Source organism: Argopecten irradians, chromosome 1 (genome assembly GCF_041381155.1).
Source record: "Argopecten irradians isolate NY chromosome 1, Ai_NY, whole genome shotgun sequence".
Taxonomy (NCBI): domain Eukaryota; kingdom Metazoa; phylum Mollusca; class Bivalvia; order Pectinida; family Pectinidae; genus Argopecten; species Argopecten irradians.
Genome location: NC_091134.1, coordinates 68,394,522 through 68,415,113, shown reverse-complemented (window position 1 = coordinate 68,415,113; position 20,592 = coordinate 68,394,522). Strand labels below are relative to the sequence as shown.

Sequence of the window (20,592 nt, the reverse complement as noted above, 5' to 3'; positions counted from 1 at the left end):
GTGCCCAACTAAAACACAATAGTGGTTCATTAAACAAGTAACCGAATCCAATTGACAATTTATTGAGCAGATGGAATAGAGCTAACTAGATACTTTGACGGTTTTTGCTAATTACTATACGCTAGATCTTGGTATTAAGATCAGTATCTACCGTGATAATGATAGAATCAAAGAATTAAAATAAAACTGAGTATTTCACGATGATATCACTTATCTACACAAACTGTTCCCTAACCTTACAGTACCCAACTTGCACATATTCAGCCCGTCGTTAGCCGTCTAAATCAACACGTACATTACTATAAAATTACTTTGGCATATAAACACAAAGTATTTAGGAGGCAGGTGTATATTTCTATCTAGCAAAGGAGCATTAAAAATATAAAATATGTTGTTAAACGTTTCAAAACGCTTTAAGCCACAACGCGTATTATTGAGTGAACGACTTGTAATCTTCGAAGTGATAGTAAACAATGCCATGCATCTACAGAACAAACAGGTGGGTAAAATTGAATGACTATATCAAGACACACGTAGTCTGTTCTAGTATGGTTTCAGAAAAACATGATGCTTGGTATGAGACAAAAAGTCAACAGACAGAGTAGTATAATTCATGAAACCGATATATTATGACCTGCTTGATTTGCAAAACTCACCAAAGATAAAACAATCGATCAAACTTTCATAACAACAGGTATATTTTTTATGTTTCATGTTGTGAGTATATGGATAACGAGACAGGAAGTGTTAGTTTATTTATAAATGATATAGTTCGGAGAAAATATAATTAATGAAAAGTTTGTTTTGAAATATTTTCCTTCGTTAAAGATGCTCCACCGCCGACAGAGCATAAATGATATTCATCATTTGAACAATAATTGGTGTTTAATCGTGTATATAATAGTCTAATTAACACAAAAAATAATATAAAATAATTTATTTTGCCTTTGGTGCATGCACATTCAGTACTTCATTCCATATAGGATATAGTGGTACGGAATTTTTTCGGGATGCAATTAATTGTTTTTTATATTTCTAACCTGAAGTTAAATTAGAAGCTCAAACTTTTCAATGGTGGTAATGGTGTAAAGTAAGTAACTTTTGTAACTGAAGAAAAATACTAAATCGTCTGTTCCTGTTTTTGATAGTGAAAAAATACCATTTGTCAGCGGTGGAGCATTTTTAAATATCTTTTTGGTTTCCATATTTTGGAAAACGTATACATTAAAAATATCTTGGTTACATACTCTGAAATAGCATGGTATCAACACTGCGTCGATGCTAACATGACGGCAATGGTGTGCTGACTTAAAATTAATTACTTGGCGCCACATTTTACAAGAGGCCCAAAAGGCCTTAACGGTCATCTTATTACCTTGGCAATAGTGAAATTAATTATAAATGGTGTCACTTTGTCAGGACCATTCCAGGATTATTTTCAATTTCTTTCAACAAATTTTATTTCAAACAAGAGGCCCAAGGGCCTTAACATATAGGAAATTAATTAGATATAGTGTCATGGTAGCCATCTTCGATTTGGGATCAACCAGAGATGTAACAATACTTTGTTGAGACCATGTCAGGATCATTTTATGCAAGTTTCAGCCAAATCGCACCGGTAGAACTCGAGAAGAAGTTCAAAATGTGTTTTCAAGATGGCGGCTGTGGCGGCCATCTTGGATTTCGGATCGACCCGAAATATAAAAACACTTTGTCTGGACCATGTCAGGATCAGTTCATGCAAGTTTCTGCGAAATCGCAAAGGTAGAACTTGAGAAGAAGTTCAAAATGTGTTTTCAAGATGGCGGCTGTGGCGGCCATCTTGGAATTCGGATCAACCCGAAAAATAACAATACTTTGTCGGGACCATGTCAGAATAATTTCATGTAGTTTTCAACTAAATGGCACTGGTAGAACTTAAGAAGAAGTTCAAAATTTTGAAAAGTTAACGCAGGGCGCACGGCGCACGACGGACGGCGGACGGCGGACGGCGGACGACGACGGACGAAACATGACGACTATAGGTCATCCTGACCCTTCGGGTCAGATGACCTCATAAAACATGATGACCATTAGCATCCTCGATACTCCAGGGGTTCCAATCACTTACGATTTGAACATCCCTGGGCTATCCCATAGTAAAAATGGAGGCAACAGAACAGAACAGGTGTTTCAGTGCTTTGATGTACATCAAAAGATCCGTATAACGGTGCACTATGGTCGACTGTGTGGCTTTGATGTAAGGCGTCGCTCTCTCTGTAATGTTTGAAAGAAATCTTTGCTGGCCTGTGATTGGTCAAATATTTTCCGCTGAGCTGCCTCCAATTATGCTATGAGAGTCCAGAGGTGTAGAAATCGTAAGTGATCGGAACCCCTTGAGTATCGAAGACGGATCGTTAGGTAAAGTTGTATTTTTCCTCTTGTTTAATTTTTCATTATTATTCTGGACAAATGATGCTCTTTCACATTTTTCAATAATGGGTTTCCTGATTCATTTTTGAAGCCACGTTAACTTTTGGACAAAACGTTCTTGTAAAGTTTGTAAGCAATTTTAACCGGAAGTTGAATCACCATGCGTAATATTGGAAAAATATTAACATTTGACTTGCCAATCCCTCTAAAAGGTCATCGCGGTCCCCACATTCACCTCTGTCAACGACTCACACAGTGGCCGTCTGTTGACCTTGGGTCACAGAATACTACTACGTCAAGACTAGTTGTTTAATACATTGCGCCTCCTGTATACATGACGTCACAGTGATTGTTTTTGAAATGGCGGACGTCGTATGCAAATCATGACTATTTGCTTACAAGTAAATATATTGTTTCTGCAAAATAATCCATAATTGTTTGGTTTGATATTGAATGATTAAATTATATTCTGTCTGAACTAGCAGCCGTTTATAGGCAAATGATAAAATAGGAAACTTAAAATATGCATAAAATAATTTAGTATGCGCCCGAAATTCATTTATCAAGAATCTTGAAATTTTGACGGGCCGTTTACAGAGGTGAAATGTGGGTACTGCAATGTACTCTGGGAGAGATTGTTGCATAATTTCGTACAGTGGTAATGTAACGGTAGTTAATATAACTGGTTATTGTTAGCGAAGATACACTTTATACGAAGTTAGTGACTTTTCAACTGGGCATATCTATCCTTCATCATTTCAATATAAACGTATATAGTCGTGTCAATGGTTGGTCCTAATGCAGTTCTATATGGGATTGATTAAGCTATTCACCTGCTGTTATTAATATTAACGTTATACTAAGACTAATGGATAAACGGCGTGATATAAGGATACCGGAAGTGAGAGAGGGCGTAGTAAATAGCAGGCCGGCTGACGTGATACGGATTCCTAAGCTGGAGAACATAGGTCTTTAGCATGGTTTAACGTTAGTTAATTTCCGTCTGTCCAACCGTTGTGCAGATTCAGCATAGATTTTCTCACTTTAACGAGAAAATCGTACATTATAAATCACAACATATGCATCGTTAGTGGAGAGATCACTTTCCGAAAACGTCCATAAGGTCAAACACGAATCCAGGCTTGAGAAATATCGTTTGCCAGCTAGACAACATTTGATGTTATCCTCTTGATCTATTAGCGCTGTGACGAAAATAAGTACATTACTCAACACATAGTGTACTAAATGACATAATAACGTATTTTATATTACGATATGCAAATTAATAATTACAATAATTTACACTAATAGCAACATTGCCTTTCTGTATTTATAATTCTTTGAGTGTTTGAACCAATTCGAAGCATGCAATCACAGTTCGGTATATCTAAGTTTATATGGAGACCGTCGTTCTATTTAAATTGTTTATTAAAGCGTAAAACTAAGACCAACAATATAGTATAAAACATTTTTATATCACCAATTAGAATAGGTGATTGTTTGTTTGTTTGTTTGATTAATTAACGTCCTATTAACAGTCAGGGTCATTTTAGGACGACCTCCCATGTATACGGAGTGTAGCGTGTATGAAGTGCGAGGTGTGTTTTGTGTCTTCTTGTATAGTGGAACTGTTGCCCTTTTTATAGTGCTATATCACTGAAGCATGCCGCCGAAGACACCAAGCAACACACCCCACCCGGTCTCATTATACTGACAACGGGCGAATCAGTCGTCCTACTCCCTGTATGCTGAACGCTAAGCAGGAACAGAAACCACCACTTCTGTAGACTCGGCCAAGGGTCAGAACCCAGAGACTACCTCACAGGGGCGAGCGCTACACAAACGGCCTAAAGGTGAGGCGGCGCCAAGGGAGACGTTAGGAAAAATAAAGTCAGTTAGGAAGAAGAGAAACGATAAGATCCTAAATTTAGTCGTCTTTTATGATCATGCAATAGGGGCAGCACGCACAATTCTAACACTCTACCTGCAAGGCAGAATATGTGATACCACTATTCTAACTGGTTAGATCCTCTAATTCATATGAGTGGTATCAGTGTTATCACTTAAAAATGAATAGGTGATATCACTTTAAACATTTTGCAAAGTGCTATCACTCATTCTAAAAGATATCCCTAATTCCGTTTTTCAATTGTTTGCTATCACTATTTGAATAAAAACGGCACCCCATATTGATCACATGTCGACTATCCAAACCACATTGTATTATACCTAGTATGCAAACAAACTCTGACGAGGCAAGAGCTGAAAGGAGAGCATTGCTACTGAATTGACAGGAGAGCATTGCTACTGGATTGACAGGAGTGAAGTATTACATAAGGGGAAGGACTTCCGACGGGGAGCCCGATGTCGACATTTAATCTAATCCCTAGTCTTTTTGGTTACATCTCTCAGAGTCTTATGCTAATATTATATTCATAAGACATATGTTACGTTATGATGATGGGAATTATCTTGAAATTCTACACTATTAGGACAAGTGAACAATAGGAATAACAGATGAAGGGGATGGGATAGGGTTTTTGATGATTAGAATCATGTAAAATAATTACGAAAAACATGATATCATATCGCTGGGACAATTGATGGTTCTTTGACTCCTAATCTATGTTGACTTAAATTTCTGTTTATCCGCGATGATGCAGAGAACGCCGTGCCCTATTATCTTTGTACGCTATCAGGATTCCATGAACAAATTGGTTTATATTTCGCCTTATGTCCCATGTTTGAGTAGCTATGTCAGACTTGTTTTTTCTAATCAATATTTTGTAATCGATAGTTTAATTAAGCTTTAGTACAAGATAATGATCTGATCCATACAGAATTAATACAATGTTAATAATTCATCAACAGAACTAACATGTATTGTAGTCATCATTGTGAATTCATGTGGACACTCCCCGAGCTAGATTTAAAGGGTTTGTTTTGTATAGTATATTCCCGGTGCGCTCTTCTGGAACAGAATTTAAAGAAGAACAAGGTATGGGGTACGCTGGGTGATTGATGACTGCCATTTGCTTCAGTTTCACATTATTTAATAAATGAAGTTAGATGATTTACTAGAATAGAGTACATACATTGATAGGTTTACATCCTAGTATATTTGGCCAGCTGAAGGGGCCTTACTGCACTAGAATGGTCATCACCCGCGGCGTCTGCATCATCTATGTATATGTATGTAAACTGTTATATAAGAAGCTTTGTGGCGATTTTAAAGCCACACCTTCACTCATAGTTGTTGGAAAGATATCATTGTATAGGAAACTTTTAAATGAAATATAAAAAAGTACTCAAACTTTTACATAACGATGAGCCAACTTTCCTTGAGTGAGCAGAGCTTTCTACTTGATAGTTTCTTGCATATAGCACGAACAAGGGATGTTGTTGCCTTTTCGAAGAAGTGGAAATATAACCTTATATCGTTCTCTGTCTCTGCAGGTACGAAGGACTTGTTGTAGACTTTCTGTACAACAATATATATTGACCACTTGTCTCAGTTTGTAGAGTGGTTGTTTTAATACCTGGTCGGGGTACAGGATAGGAATATGTGTTTCTTTGTTCCATGTGGCATAAAATGACAGACAAAACGTACTAAAAACGAAACTTTCAGGTAATATGTCATCATGTTTTCATAGCGAGCATGATGATATCACAATGTGGACTTGAGGATATGATATACACTACATAACGGCACATACAATTGGATTATTTTAAGAGCAAGATAGCTTTTTTGAGAAGTTCGCTAATGCACAAAGTTCATTTACCTAAGGGTAATATGAATGATCCACAGGAGACCGACTCTGAACTTTACGGTATTACGTAAAATAACATTGGTTATTGATGGGTCTACCATCACTTTTCTCCGAATTAATATTGTAGGCACAGCCAGTGTAGATAGCAATGGTATAGTAGAATTGTCATCTATCTTTCATTCTAATATGTACCGCTGTTCTTTAACAGTGAACTGTCGATCCCCCGTACCGCCTCTTCACAACATTTCATATCTCCGGTATGATGATCTATCCAAGACATTGCCAATTATTCACAACATTCCAGACCCCAAGCAAATATAACCCAATTATTGGACCTGGTCTCCACTGACTAGCCATGCCATCAGGACAAAATCTACCCTTTCTTATTGGATTGTACATGTTTTATAAAAAAGACTCCGTATTGACGAACACAAATAAACCAGTATACACCTTAGACCTTGTATTGCTTTGATCCCCCACTAGCATTGTCCTTGGAAGCGTGCTCTGCTGACCTTTCGTATAGATAGAAACTTGACCACTTTATATAAAATTGAATAAGATATAATCAAGTCGAGGTAGACTCTGATCTGTTGGATCTTTGTTCTTAAACGTACATAATGCTACATGCATGAGCTCCACGTTGATGTAAGAACCACCACACCGACACCAATGGTGATTATATAGGTTTGTACAAAGTTACGACTGTTATCGTCAAACACTGGTGTTAAGACGGGAATAGATGGTAATTATCTAAAAATAGCTATGTTCACGGAAAAACTAGTTATATACGTGGAAGTATGTGATCTAAACTTCAAAGCCATGTAATTAACTGTTACCGATGAGGAAACAAACAATTACATGTCATTATGACCTTATATGGTAACAGTTTGTACTGTACAGCTGGTGTTTATAGCGAATGTGTAATGCGATCATCCTTTTGAGGTTATAAACATCGAATAAAGTTCCGACAACACGAACTATCGGTCTGGTAGGCACTAGAGAAGAAGTCCAGATTTGAAGAGGTAATATTAGTGATCAAGATGTCTATGTTTGTTTGGCTACATGTGTCGTCGGCATGGTTCCAGAGAATCAGATTTGCTCTATACCCCCATAGCGAGTCTACAAGTATATTGAATATACATAGAGAAAGAGTGATACAGATACTTCACGATACCAACCTTAATGTAATACAGAAATGTGTTTGATAATGTGTTTATTAAAATGAACTATCAAATTAATATCACATGTTTCAAAGTGTTTAAATATAATATGCATGAATAAGAACAAAGGTAACATATTTTAAATAAGGAAATAAAAGTGGCATAGCAACATGTTGAAACTAAGGCAAGGTTATGTTGGTATGGCAACATGTTGAAACTAAGGCAAGACAACTGTTTGTATGGCAACATGTGGTAGATATATAAGGCAATGGTAACATGTTGTATAATTTGTTCTCTCTCTATTGGTATCGCTATTTCATCCTAATGTAAAAAGAAATCATAAGATATGTGATAACGAATTAATTTGTAAATGTATACTATGGTTAATAAGGGTATAATGTGATGGCGGGAGACATTGCATGTCATCGGTGTGTCTGGTTTGGTATCTAAGCAGCCATGTTCTCTATCGGTATGGCTGATCATTGTCTCCCAGGGGTCCCTTCGTCTACCCTACGGTCATATCATCTCCTTACATGTTGCTAATGCTCGTGATTAATTCCCACAACAACTGTAGCCATCTAGGGCCTGCCAGTGCTTAGTAGGGGAGATAAATCGGAGTGGAAACTTTCAAGCCTCGCATTAATTTAATACTAAGTACAACTATGATGGAGGACACTTTGACATACCTGGGGTAGGGACCGATAGACATCTTGCTATACTGATAGAACTGCGCAGAGCTTTATTGCAGAGATTTAATAGTGGAATGGTTGAATCAGTGACAACTTGGCGTCCACAGTCCAAACTGGACGACTGGTGGAGTGGTGGATTAGTATGTAAATAAACGTCCAGGCTGGAGTGAAACAGAGGTACATAAATGTACTTAAACGTCCAGGCTGGATTGAAACAGAGGTACATAAATAAACTTAAACGTCCAGGCTGGAGTGAAACAGAGGTGCATAAATATACTTAAACGTCCAGGCTGGAGTGAAACAGAGGTACATAAATATACTTAAACGTCCAGGCTGGATTGAAACAGAGGTACACAAATATACTTAAACGTCCAGGCTGGAGTGAAACAGAGGTACATAAATATACTTGAACGTCCAGGCTGGAGTGAAACAGAGGTACATAAATATACTTTAACGTCCAGGCTGGAGTGAAACAGAGGTACATAAATATACTTAAACGTCCAGGCTGGAGTGAAACATTGGTACATAAATATACTTAAACGTCCAGGCTGGAGTGAAACAGAGGTACATAAATATACTTAAACGTCCAGGCTGGAGTGAAACAGAGGTACATAAATATACTTAAACGTCCAGGCTGGAGTGAAACAGAGGTACATAAATAAATATCAGCCACCCCAACCACATGGCACCTAGAGGGATAGTGTTAGGATATCAGACACCTCTCACATATTGAAAATATACGCACGAGTTTGGTCTAGCAATGCTGTTATGAAACCAGTAACATATGAGCAAAAAAATGAGTTGAATTATGGAGCGACGATCCAGTTATATGCATCTACCTGACTTTGATGCTGTGCATTGGGATGATTCGGATAGCGATTGTATGAATAATAGATACAGAACTTCATCACACTGGTATCTCTGTAACAGATCATTGGGACAAAATGTGATTTGTTTAACCGCTGAACAGCAAAGACAACAAGAAAAAACATTTAGGTCACACACGTACGTACCGGAATAATTAGTAAACAACAACCAGGTAAACTTAAGTAGTTTGTCAACATTATATTACATTGTTGGTAATGGGATAAATGGATATCGATACAGCAAACTGTATTGATGTATACGGAATATCTATGCTACATAAATGGCAAATATTATCCCTGCTGGTTAGTGATACAGATTCAGCAGTGACAATTCCCTTTAAGGAAGGACGTGCTTTGGCTTCCAAGGGATCAAATTAGGATCGAAACTGTTAAATAACGTTCAGTATTTTTACCATACACGCACAAATGTATACGACTGCGTAATATTCCTGGTTAGAACATACAGTATACAACTGTACAAGGTGTCCAAAGTAATATTAAATATACTGATATGAAATTAAAGACCGAATCTAAAAACCAGTTACAAATAATATATCAAGTTGTTAGAATTTTAACGGTGTTTTTGTCAATGACATAGCTATTGAGCATGCCTTTTTTAATATCTGAAGTTCAGTAGTATTAAGATATAATATTTCAGTGTGAAGGGACTCTTTTTGTGATAAAGTTAATGCTTCATATTCCTAATCTATCAATCGGATAGAATAATTAACAATGCATTCGGACAACATGTTTATACTGACAACATTAAATCATTTTGATCCATTTTTCAATGAACATGAAATCTGCGGTCCTGCTCAGCAAATGTCCTCTGGGACTATCAGAATAGATTTATTACGTTACGGGTGCTGAGGATGTGTACACAGCCAATGTTTGTATAAGTTTTATTCCGTAATTTAATCTACCATATCTGTCTTGTCCTTGGTGGGACGGGACATCGTCTAAATGTTAACAGGACAAACAAGACGAATTTACATTTATATAATTCGATGTTGGGATTAAGTTTAAACACATATTGACCTGCTTTTATGTAAATATAAATTCCTTTTCATAAAGTGCTTCATTCTGTTTCGTAGTTGACATATCAATAATTGCGATAATTAATCAATACCGTTTCCTTGACAACAAACAAACTATTTATATATTTCGTGGTGCTGTCGGGATTTCCTAGGAATCGATGCTGTATTATATTAGGTAGATTGTGTGTTTTACAGTGTTTCCAATCAATTATGATTAATCCACTCTGCATAACTTCCTGACATATCCCCACAATGTATAAGGTACACTATTGAATAATCTCCAACTGATTAACTAATGAGAAGCCAGGAACAATACAGAAATCGACCAATTCTCACACTGTACAAATTCTAAACAGTTGTTGGTAGGTTTCTGGGAATGAATTATTGCACAAGTCAGTACAAACTTTGGTCCATTAAAATCAATTAGACATAACTTACCCCGGTACTCAAAGGATTCAAACTTCAAAAGAAGATATTTGAAAACGAACAGCTATATGTATAACGAAGTCTCAACCAGGTCGATCTATAGATATCACAATACCTGAAGCCTCGGCTATTCTTAAATGTGTTTTATTCCGTTGATCTCTTGGAGTTACCAATCGCCAACAGGTATTAATGTTTTATCAGAGAGGTATTCAAGAACTCATGAAGCCGTTGTGACCTCAAGCATTGCAAATATGTGTGATAATAGATCAAGAAAACATTTGCTAAAATGGTATTATAAAAGTCATTTTCTGAAAACATAATAACAGCGAAAGTATGACAACATATAGGTTTTTGGTACCTACCATCACAACATAGATACGGTGACCCTCTCGAGTCACGACATGATCCTTCTGCAATACAGTAAGAGAAGTATTAGAGTATCAGAGAGTGTGGTTTTAATCAAATTGGCAACACAAGACAAGTAAAGGTATTTTTTATTGTTACAATCGAAAATAAAACATATCTTGTCACCTTTAGTATTTACCAGTCTCATTGGAGAGCATTAACAACATTTCCTTAAATTCTCTATATTATCTATATAACTTTGGCCCTGGATGTTATATGAGGTTATGCATTTTCTCTAGAAGATGTATAAAGTTGTATCCGGTTTGACTTCATTAACAAGTAGCACACAAAATGGTATTGGTTTTAATTTTGCTGTTTTACACTCTGATGCCACACATGCATTTAGGCCATGCCAATTTGAAAAATCGTTCTTCGGGAATTTGAAATTAAAAATTGGAGTAAGAGGGTGGATTTTTAAAAAAAAAATCATTTGTATTCCTCATTTTGTGAGAAATCAGAGTGAGCGGGTTGTAAATTGCTATATTTTGATATATGTAGGACTTAACATGTCCCAATTCATAATAGCAGGGTAGTTTATAACCGTCTTGTGAATTTTGTATGTTCACATCATATAACATTTACATTGTCGATAATATCAGTTTTATATAGCATCTAATTAGTATGAATTTGAAAAAAAATTAGGATGAGTTGGTGATTTATGTTTTATTGCTAAACATCATTAAATAAATCGGATGCAAGTCATAGGAAAAGAAAGTTGTTTCAGTTAGAAAAAAACAGTAACAACCAAATTAGTATACATGTTATCCTAGAACTCCATGCATGGACTGAAAATGATTCTAATACCACAGCAACATCAAAATATTATGAAAACCACCATTAACTAGTCTACAATTTTGATATTATATTTAAATGAAAAATAGCACAAACAATTAACACTTAAGAAAAAAAAATGTCCATTATACCAGAAGGCTTCGAAGGAAGTGAAATTGTTTTTCGTGCGTTAATCACAATATCAAACGTTGATTTTCTACAAGATTCCGGGCCTAAAAATATAGTTATGGCTTTCTCCCGGTCACGTAATGATTTCCGTATATTCAATTAATTCCATTCCTAATTCACCATAATCATTTAACGCCATATGATGAGAAGCTATTTCGTTACAACCTTTAATTGGTGGTTTTGAAGAATGTAATGTTAATTATGTTTTCAAAATATAACCGTCAACCACTAACGTCGACTCTAACGTTAACTCAAGATATTACAAGACCAATCTCACAATATTCTGTTGCCATGCATGGGACGACTCCTGTTCCTTAATTAACAATCACAACAAACGATTCAAGCGTTTGTGCAACTAAAATGCGAGAAGATAATATTTTAAAAAAACCAACATGTGTGGCCTGCGAGTATGTTCAAATTCACTACGATTCATATAAATATATACAAAAAGGTAATCAAAGGACCGTTAATGCCATTCTATGAAGTTATCTCTTGGAAAACATATCATAACGTAAGCAATATTCGAAATGTGTTAAAAAGGCAAAGACATATAAAACTAACCAAGTATAAAGAAGGCAATAAAGATAACATCGTGTAATCAACAACATGTCCAGGCCCATATAACTTTCTTTGTAGTTTCAACACCAGCTTAAAGGTCTTTTTAACTCAAGTTGTGAGAACTTAATTTGATATTTTACGCTTCACGTTTCCATGGTAACGCGCCGACGATAGCAACAATCATTGCTCAATAGCAACAGAAGCAGAATGACTTATCTACTGAACTTGAAGTTATACAATCAATATAAACAAAGTTTGGTTCCATACAATTATATACTGATAGTATATCGATATTGGTAAGGTATACTTAGGTGTTATTATAGTCTAAACCTAGCCGATTATATTTGTGACATTCTAAATAATTTCCTTTATTAGAATGATATATGTTGTCTTTATAAAGGCGATATAGAAACACTGTTATAATAAAGATGTCGTCTGGCGTTTTATAACAAACCTTTCACCTCTTGCTCGGTGCGTTAGATGGTTATGAAAATGCCTGATATTTTATCAACAGGTCTCCAAATCTGGTTCATTGCTGTGTAGCACTCGTTTGGTCGGTATCTGAAAGGAAATTTTATACCTTAAACGAACATTATAACATGTACTGATTGACTAAAGTCGACATGTTATGCCGAATCTGTTTAGAAGTAGTTACACAATTTTTATATCATTGCTGACTATCATTTATCGTTGTATAGGCTGCCCAATGAAGATGACAGTAGGACCGATTATTCACAGAACAGTAATTAAATGGCGTTTCATTAATGAAAGTGACCTGCGGGTCACGAGTGGGTCTGATATAAATCAGGATATCAAAGGAACGTCGCTGTGTTATAGACATAAAAAGACATCAGTTGTGGTCGCCATTGTAAAATGCACGAACTCTATAATGTATTAAATTGATATTTTGAATGAAAGATCCACTGTATTCTTTTATTTTTGACAAATCGAATTACATTGTGTACAAATTAACATTCATGATGGTCAATCGCATTTAAAAAAGCCCACCCTGCCAAACACTAAAAAACCGTAACATAACATATAAAAGAACTGTCAGACTCATTGCCTTTGAAAAGCAATTGCGTTTTGTACAATATCAACAACATTTGTCGACCTAGTGTCATTTGGACATTAATTGTAGTACTATATGGGATCAATAAGGGATATTTTACTCTCGCACCACAAACCATCACTATTGTCACCGTGAACGATCAACGGACACCATCGAAATATGATATTTAACAGTCAAGTGATTCCAGCGTTTTAGCTGTCATGAAATATTCATGTAAGGTAAGCGCGACATGAAGAGAATGTGGCGTCGATTGATGAGAGGACCCAGTTTCTGTGTCTCCCTCTATTTTCAGCACACTTAACATCTTACTTAATTCCACATTACTGGTAATGGTACTCAAAATGTTCACAATAAAGTAGTTATAGCTGAACTGACATCATTTACCTATTTTGCCTTTCCACAATTTTTCACGGCTACCAAGTTTCGTCCTTTATGTATCATGTGCAGTACGAAACCTTGAAACACACACAGTTGCGCCTCAGTCAAGTCTAATGCACTTTCCATTCAGTCGCTGTGTCAGTTATGGTAGGTACACAACTGATCCATCGTTCAAGAATTTGTCAGTGATATTGGGGAGACACCATACAGTTGTTATTTAGTGGCTCTCTGTGGACTACCCATCACTGATGTTGAGAAACCATACAGTTGTTATTTAGTGGCTCTCTGTGGACTACCCATCACTGATGTTGAGACACCATACAGTTGTTATTTAGTGGCTCTCTGTGGACTACCCATCACTGATGTTAGGTAAGGCATCTAATTGTTGTTTTACGTTTAGACTCGTAAGTTATTTTTTTATACTATATAGTTCGCCTTTGTGGACTTCTCATCAATGAATAGATTTGTTGTGAACCCGTTAACATGTTATCGTTTTGCTTTATCAATAAGTTCCAGATATATCAATCGTGGTTTTGAGTTTGGTGTATTTTATCTAGACCCAGTTGAATGTTTTAAAGACTGCACCAGTGTAAGTACGCACTGGCCTTATTGTTAAGTCTACGTTTTCACAATCGTTTGTGAAGCTGTCTTCATTATTGTTTTAAGGCTGTTTTCACTTTCGATTTTAATCATTCGTCATATTAACACTGACTCTACTTTGTTTGGTAAATATTAACACATTCGTCGGTAAAAGATACATTCGCTGTCGATATCATGTTTTATTCGCAATTGTATGATAATTATGTAGTCGTTTGACAAGGCAGCATTCACTGTAGAAAATACAACGTCATTTAGTAAAAGCAGATTTGAGTTTCAAGAGACTCTTCATTCACGATACATCGGTGGTACTTATTTCACTGACGTTCAAAGGCTGCCTTTATCGTCTGTTACATATACCTCCGTCGTAACTTAGACGTTATGTACTCATTGTAGTCCACGTGATATTCTTAAGAATCCTAATTATCTTAAATCTTCCATTGATGTACTGGGTTCTTTGGCGGTGTTGCGTGAGTGCCTTTGGATGGCCTGAACCTGTGATGTGCAGGTGATAAGTACCTCAATATAGAACAGTGATAAGTCTGAGTCCACGGCTGATCACGGATACTACAACACGGGAACCTAATTAGGCAATAAAACATATGGTACAAGACGAGAAAGTACACACTGGAAAGAAGACATAATCCAAAGCATTTTCCACAAATGCAACAAGACGTATTCGAATTAAGATAAACTTCATCTCGACACGTGTCTGGCTCTGGAGATTAAAGTATAATGATAGTGTTTCACCTTGGTGGTATAAGTATAATGATAGTGTTTCACCTCGGTGGTATAAGTATAGTGGTAGTGTTTGACCTCGGTGGTATAAGTATAATGATAGTGTTTGACCTTGGTGATATAAGTATAATGATAGTGTTTGACCTTGGCGGTATAAGTATAATTATAGTGTTTGACCTTGGTGGTATAAGTATAATGATAGTGTTTGATCTCGGTGGTATAAGTATAATGATAGTGTTTGACCATGTTGGTATAAGTATAATAATGGTGTTTGACCTTGGTGGTATAAGTGTAATAATGGTGTTTGACCTTGGTGGCATAAGTATAATGATAGTGTTTGACCATGTTGGTATAAGTATAATAATGGTGTTTGACCTTGGTGGTATAAGTGTAATAATGGTGTTTGACCTTGTTGGTATAAGTATAATGATAGTGTTTGACCTCGGTGGTATAAGTATAATGATAGTGTTTGACCTCGGTGGTATAAGTATAATGATAGTGTTTGACCTCGGTGGTATAAGTAAAATGATAGTGTTTGACCTTGGTGGTATAAGTATAATGATGGTGTTTGACCTTGGTGGTATAAGTATAATAATGGTGTTTGACCTAAGTGGTATAAGTATAATGATAGTGTTTGACCTTGGTGGTATAAGTATAATGATATTGTTTGACCTTGGTGGTATAAGTATAAAGATGGTGTTTGACCTTGATGGCATAAGTATAATGATAGTGTTTGACCTTGGTGTTATAAGTATAATGATAGTGTTTGAACTTGGTGGTATAGGTATAATGATAGTGTTTGACCTTGTTGGTATAAGTATAATAATGGTGTTTGACCTCGGTGGTATAAGTACAATAATGGTGTTTGACCTTGGTGAGATAAGTATAATGATAGTGTTTGACCTTGGTGATATAAGTATAATAATGGTGTTTGACCTTAGTGGTATAAGTATAATGGTAGTGTTTGACCTCGGTGGTATAAGTATAATAATAGTGTTTGACCTTGGCGGTATAAGTATAATGATAGTGTTTGACCTTATTGGTATAAGTATAATAATGGTGTTTGACCTTGGCGGTATAAGTATAATGATAGTGTTTGACCTCGGTGGTATAAGTATAATGATAGTGTTTGACCTTGGCGGTATAAGTATAATGATAGTGTTTGACCTCGGTGGTATAGGTATAATATTAGTGTTTGACCTTGGTGGTTTAAGTAAAATGATAGTGTTACCTTGGTGGTATAAGTATAATAATGGTGTTTGACCTCGGCGATATAAGTATAATGGTAGTGTTTGACCTCGGTGGTATAAGTATAATAATAGTGTTTGACCTTGGCGGTATAAGTATAATGATAGTGTTTGACCTTATTGGTATAAGTATAATAATGGTGTTTGACCTTGGTGGTATAAGAATAATGATAGTTTTTGATCTTGTTGGTATAAGTATATGGATAGTGTTTGAACTTGGTGGTATAGGTATAATGATAGTGTTTGACCTTGGTGGTATAAGTATAATGATAGTGTTTGACCTTGGTGGAATAAGTAAAATGAGAGTGTTTGAACTTGGTGGTATAGGTATAATGATAGTGTTTGACCTTGGTGGTATAAGTATAATGATAGTGTTTGACCTTGTTGGTATAAGTATAATGATAGTGTTTGAACTTGGTGGTATAGGTATAATGATAGTGTTTGACTTTGGTGGTATAAGTATAATGATAGTGTTTGACCTTGGTGGAATAAGTATAATGAGAGTGTTTGAACTTGGTGTTATAAGTATAATGATAGTGTTTGACCTTGATGGTATAAGTATAATGATAGTGTTTGACCTCGGTGGTATAAGTATAATGATAGTGTTTGAACTTGGTGGTATAGGTATAATGATAGTGTTTGACCTTGGTGGTATAAGTATAATAATGGTGTTTGACCTTGGTGGAATAAGTATAATGATAGTGTTTGACCTTGGTGGTATAAGTATAATAATGGTGTTTGACCCTTGTGGAATAACTATAATGATAGTGTTTGACCTTGGTGGTATAAGTATAATAATGGTGTTTGACCTTGGTGGTATAGGTATAATGATAGTGTTTGACCTCGGTGGTATAAGTATAATGAGAGTGTTTGGCCTTGGTAGTAAAGCGTTGTAGCACCAATTGACGTAATGATTAGAAAGGTTGATCTCTATGTAAGCTTGGTCTCGTCTGGAAAAAGAGATCGACAAGTACTCTCCTGTCCATGACACAAGCTTTCATTTAGCGGAAGAATCTATCACTAAGATAGCAGCCATATTTGACATGGATAATCGAGCACATTTATTAGCGCGTGAAATTATTACGTTGATTGAGAGAGTTCTGCCATGTCATGTTTCAATGGCATTTTCTACCAATACGATTAGTTCCACTTGGAGCCTTTTCGTGTAGTGATCTACGTGTGATACGTTTCTATAGGGAGGGGGTCGATTTCCTATCACTGCCCAGCGGAGGTCGATATCCAGTCACTTACAATATAAGTGTCCGATGAATGTATCCAGATTGATTCAAAGGTCACATTAAACCTGAACAGACCTGGTCGATAGATGGTGATCTCGTACACTTTATCCTCTATATCACGGAAGTATACCGCTGTATATATTATATGGTGCCGAAATTGGCGCATTAAAATGATAATTTTGATTAGAAAGTGATTAAAAGTTACGTCGATCGAAGTGACTTTCTTGAATTCATCTGTACCTTAGAGAATTGACATTTTACACTTTTTTCACACCATAAGATCTTTAGGTACCCAAAGGAAGCGTTTAACAAATGCATACGATATAATTATATAAAAATTTACTGTTTTCACGGTGATGTGACAGATACCAAGAAATGCAGCAAATTGTCTATTTAGTACACCACGTGACAGAGTATTGGATTCTGATTGGCTACACACATGAGTACTATTTGCGGACAATCGGGCACTATCGAAGTGGCGCGAAATTGAACGTGAATGTATTATGACGTCACAATTACATGACGTCATTATAACGTTGCGCTTCGACCAAGACGTCAAGATGGCGGACAGGCTGTTGTGTGTGCGGGGATGTAAACAAAAAAAGTATTGCTTTTATACAAAAGATAGTTCACTCATTGATCTACTTTTAATTTTCATGAAGCTGAATCCCGTTTTATAGAAACAGATTTCTGCGATAATTCATAATGTTGTACTTTTAATGTAACACTGTGGCGTGGAAATGAAGATAACGTTAGTGTTGCGAAGTGTCGCTTGACGTGCTTTTGATAAGAAGACATTAGAACGGGTCCCATGTGAGGGTGATGTACTTCGGCTCGGGCACTATTCCATCCCTCGACAATACTATGAGGCAATAGTGCCCTCTCAACCAGGCCATAATAGACTAGTTATGCATCCTCTATCTTGTCACATAAACAACAAAATTACATTTGTGTGACATGGCCACCGAATTATGATCTACACATGTACATAAATGATATCATAGACAAACACATAAAATGTCATACTAACTATGACATAGCATTATACATGTCAAACAAAGGATACGATTTGTAAAATAAAGAAAAGCATGAGTAGAGTTTACCAGAACTATGCCTTATACAGCAAAGAGGTTTAGGTGTGGATTCACAGCTTTGTTCATCCACACACTTGTGTGGTTTATTGAAGGTACATTTTGTATATGCTTTCGATGGCGATGGTGATGGTTTTTGTGGGCGGCCATGTTAGGTATTAGGGCAGTATTTAGTTGTTGTCCCAGAACAGGAACGGCTCATAGTCCTCTCACTAGTCGTGAGACATTATGCGACCGTAAACAGAAATAAACAGCTCGGAATTACTAACATGTTCCAGGTCAATACAGCTAACCAATAACCAACATTAGGAAACACGTCCTATTGTTGAGGTGATTGTATTGTATAATTTTCTTCGGTGCCATCTTTTCCCCCGTTAGTACAGAAGAAATTGAATACACTATTCCTTTACATACGGTGTCATTCCCACACTACATCATCATCATCTATAATTGACGACAATGTAGCCCCATGACCAAGAAGCTACATTGTACCCGACTATCAGACCGTGACGACGACTCTCGACAGAAGTGAATGATTACTGAACCATTGAACGTAAAGGTTACTATATGGTTATAGAGTAGTAGGGAAAGGTTACTGTATGGCTATCAAGTAACATTTATATATTATTGCCTTCTTTTGAGGGCACTATGGTCTCATAGTGTTGTCGAGAGATGACATAGTACCCAAGCCGGAGGCGAGGGTACTATGTCATCACAGGTGAAGGATAAGGCACTCTGGACCTCTTGTTTTCGTAAACACGGGTTGTTTTATGTTTCTCACCGTCGTTCTAATTACCACGCGTTGGTTGACTATCACTGCGCGAGACGGCAAAAGCAGCGAAATGACTCTCCGTTGTTATCATATATTACGCTTGAAATCTTGAATATGTTTGGTGTTGTAACCTCATCTTAGGCCATCGAGTCAAGTTTATTTCATGTTATTATTGTTTTTAAGAAAACCTTTTATTTTGCTCCGGAAAGGTAGTGGGCCTTTAACGAAAACTGTTAATGAAAAAGATATGTTCATCTAAGAGGACTGTTATGACAATCAATTTCTACTGTAAAGATGAAATGCATACTAAATCCTATAACAGATAAGAATCACATTGGTATCGAGCATGGTTATGGAACTTGACGCGACACAGGGTTAGCGTGTATGATGCTATCCCACAATGCGCAGACATCTCCTGAACAACTACGATCCTCCATTACCAGGATGTCTGCATCGCCAATTTAAATAGCACTTCCGCTTCCGGTACCTTAATCAGTGCATTATGTCAAGCACAGAGTTACAGCTTAGGTCCAGATGGGAAGGGAATGCCTAAAGGATATCAAAGGACAAACATAAGCCTCAATGGTGATGACTCGAGGCAATAGGTAACGAGGTGGTTAACCTGATGTTATCCAATCATCGAACATTGGAATTTACTGCATGTGGTTGTCGGAGAGCTCACTGTGAACGGCGAACTTGGATTTAATCATTTTATATTCAACCTCAGCAACAAAAAGCGGAACGTACAAAAAAGAAAAGTTAAACTAAAAGTAACACTTTTAACAAAACATATCCTTCATGTATAAATGATCAATGATTTGTGTTTAACCTGTATCAGTCCTGCAGGTAGGACATTAGAATATTATACTTGCTGCCCCATTGCATGATCTTACTCCTTCCTTACTCACTCTTTACTTCTCCCTTAACACAACTCACGTTCAGTCTCTTCTGTCTCCTATCATAGTCTACAAAAGTGATACAAGTTTCTGTCCCTGCCTAAAATAAACTATAGCGCGGAGCACAAATGGAGTGGGGCGACTGGTTTGCAAGTTTTCACCAGTATAATCACAGGTTTACGACGCGCGCAAAAAAAAACCTAAAAATACTGAAAGGTTGTTTACTTAGCCCTGTATCCCATTTCTAGAAAATGGGGTAATTAATTTTAAAATGCTCTGA

The 20,592-nt window shown here is 36.5% G+C and overlaps 1 protein-coding gene across 2 annotated transcripts in view; it reads left to right on the top strand.

Annotated features, from left to right (window-relative positions):
* LOC138306548 (neuroglobin-like) overlaps positions 1 to 20,592 on the top strand; it is a 30,286-nt gene that overhangs the window by 5,983 nt on the left and 3,711 nt on the right. The window contains exon 1 of one of the 2 annotated variants that reach the window (XM_069246997.1): positions 18,077 to 18,157. The exons of the other annotated variant lie outside the window; for it this stretch is intronic. The gene's annotated coding sequence lies outside the window, so the exon portion shown is untranslated. Of the gene's footprint in view, positions 1 to 18,076; positions 18,158 to 20,592 lie in introns of those variants that run through there. 2 annotated transcript variants of the gene reach the window in all.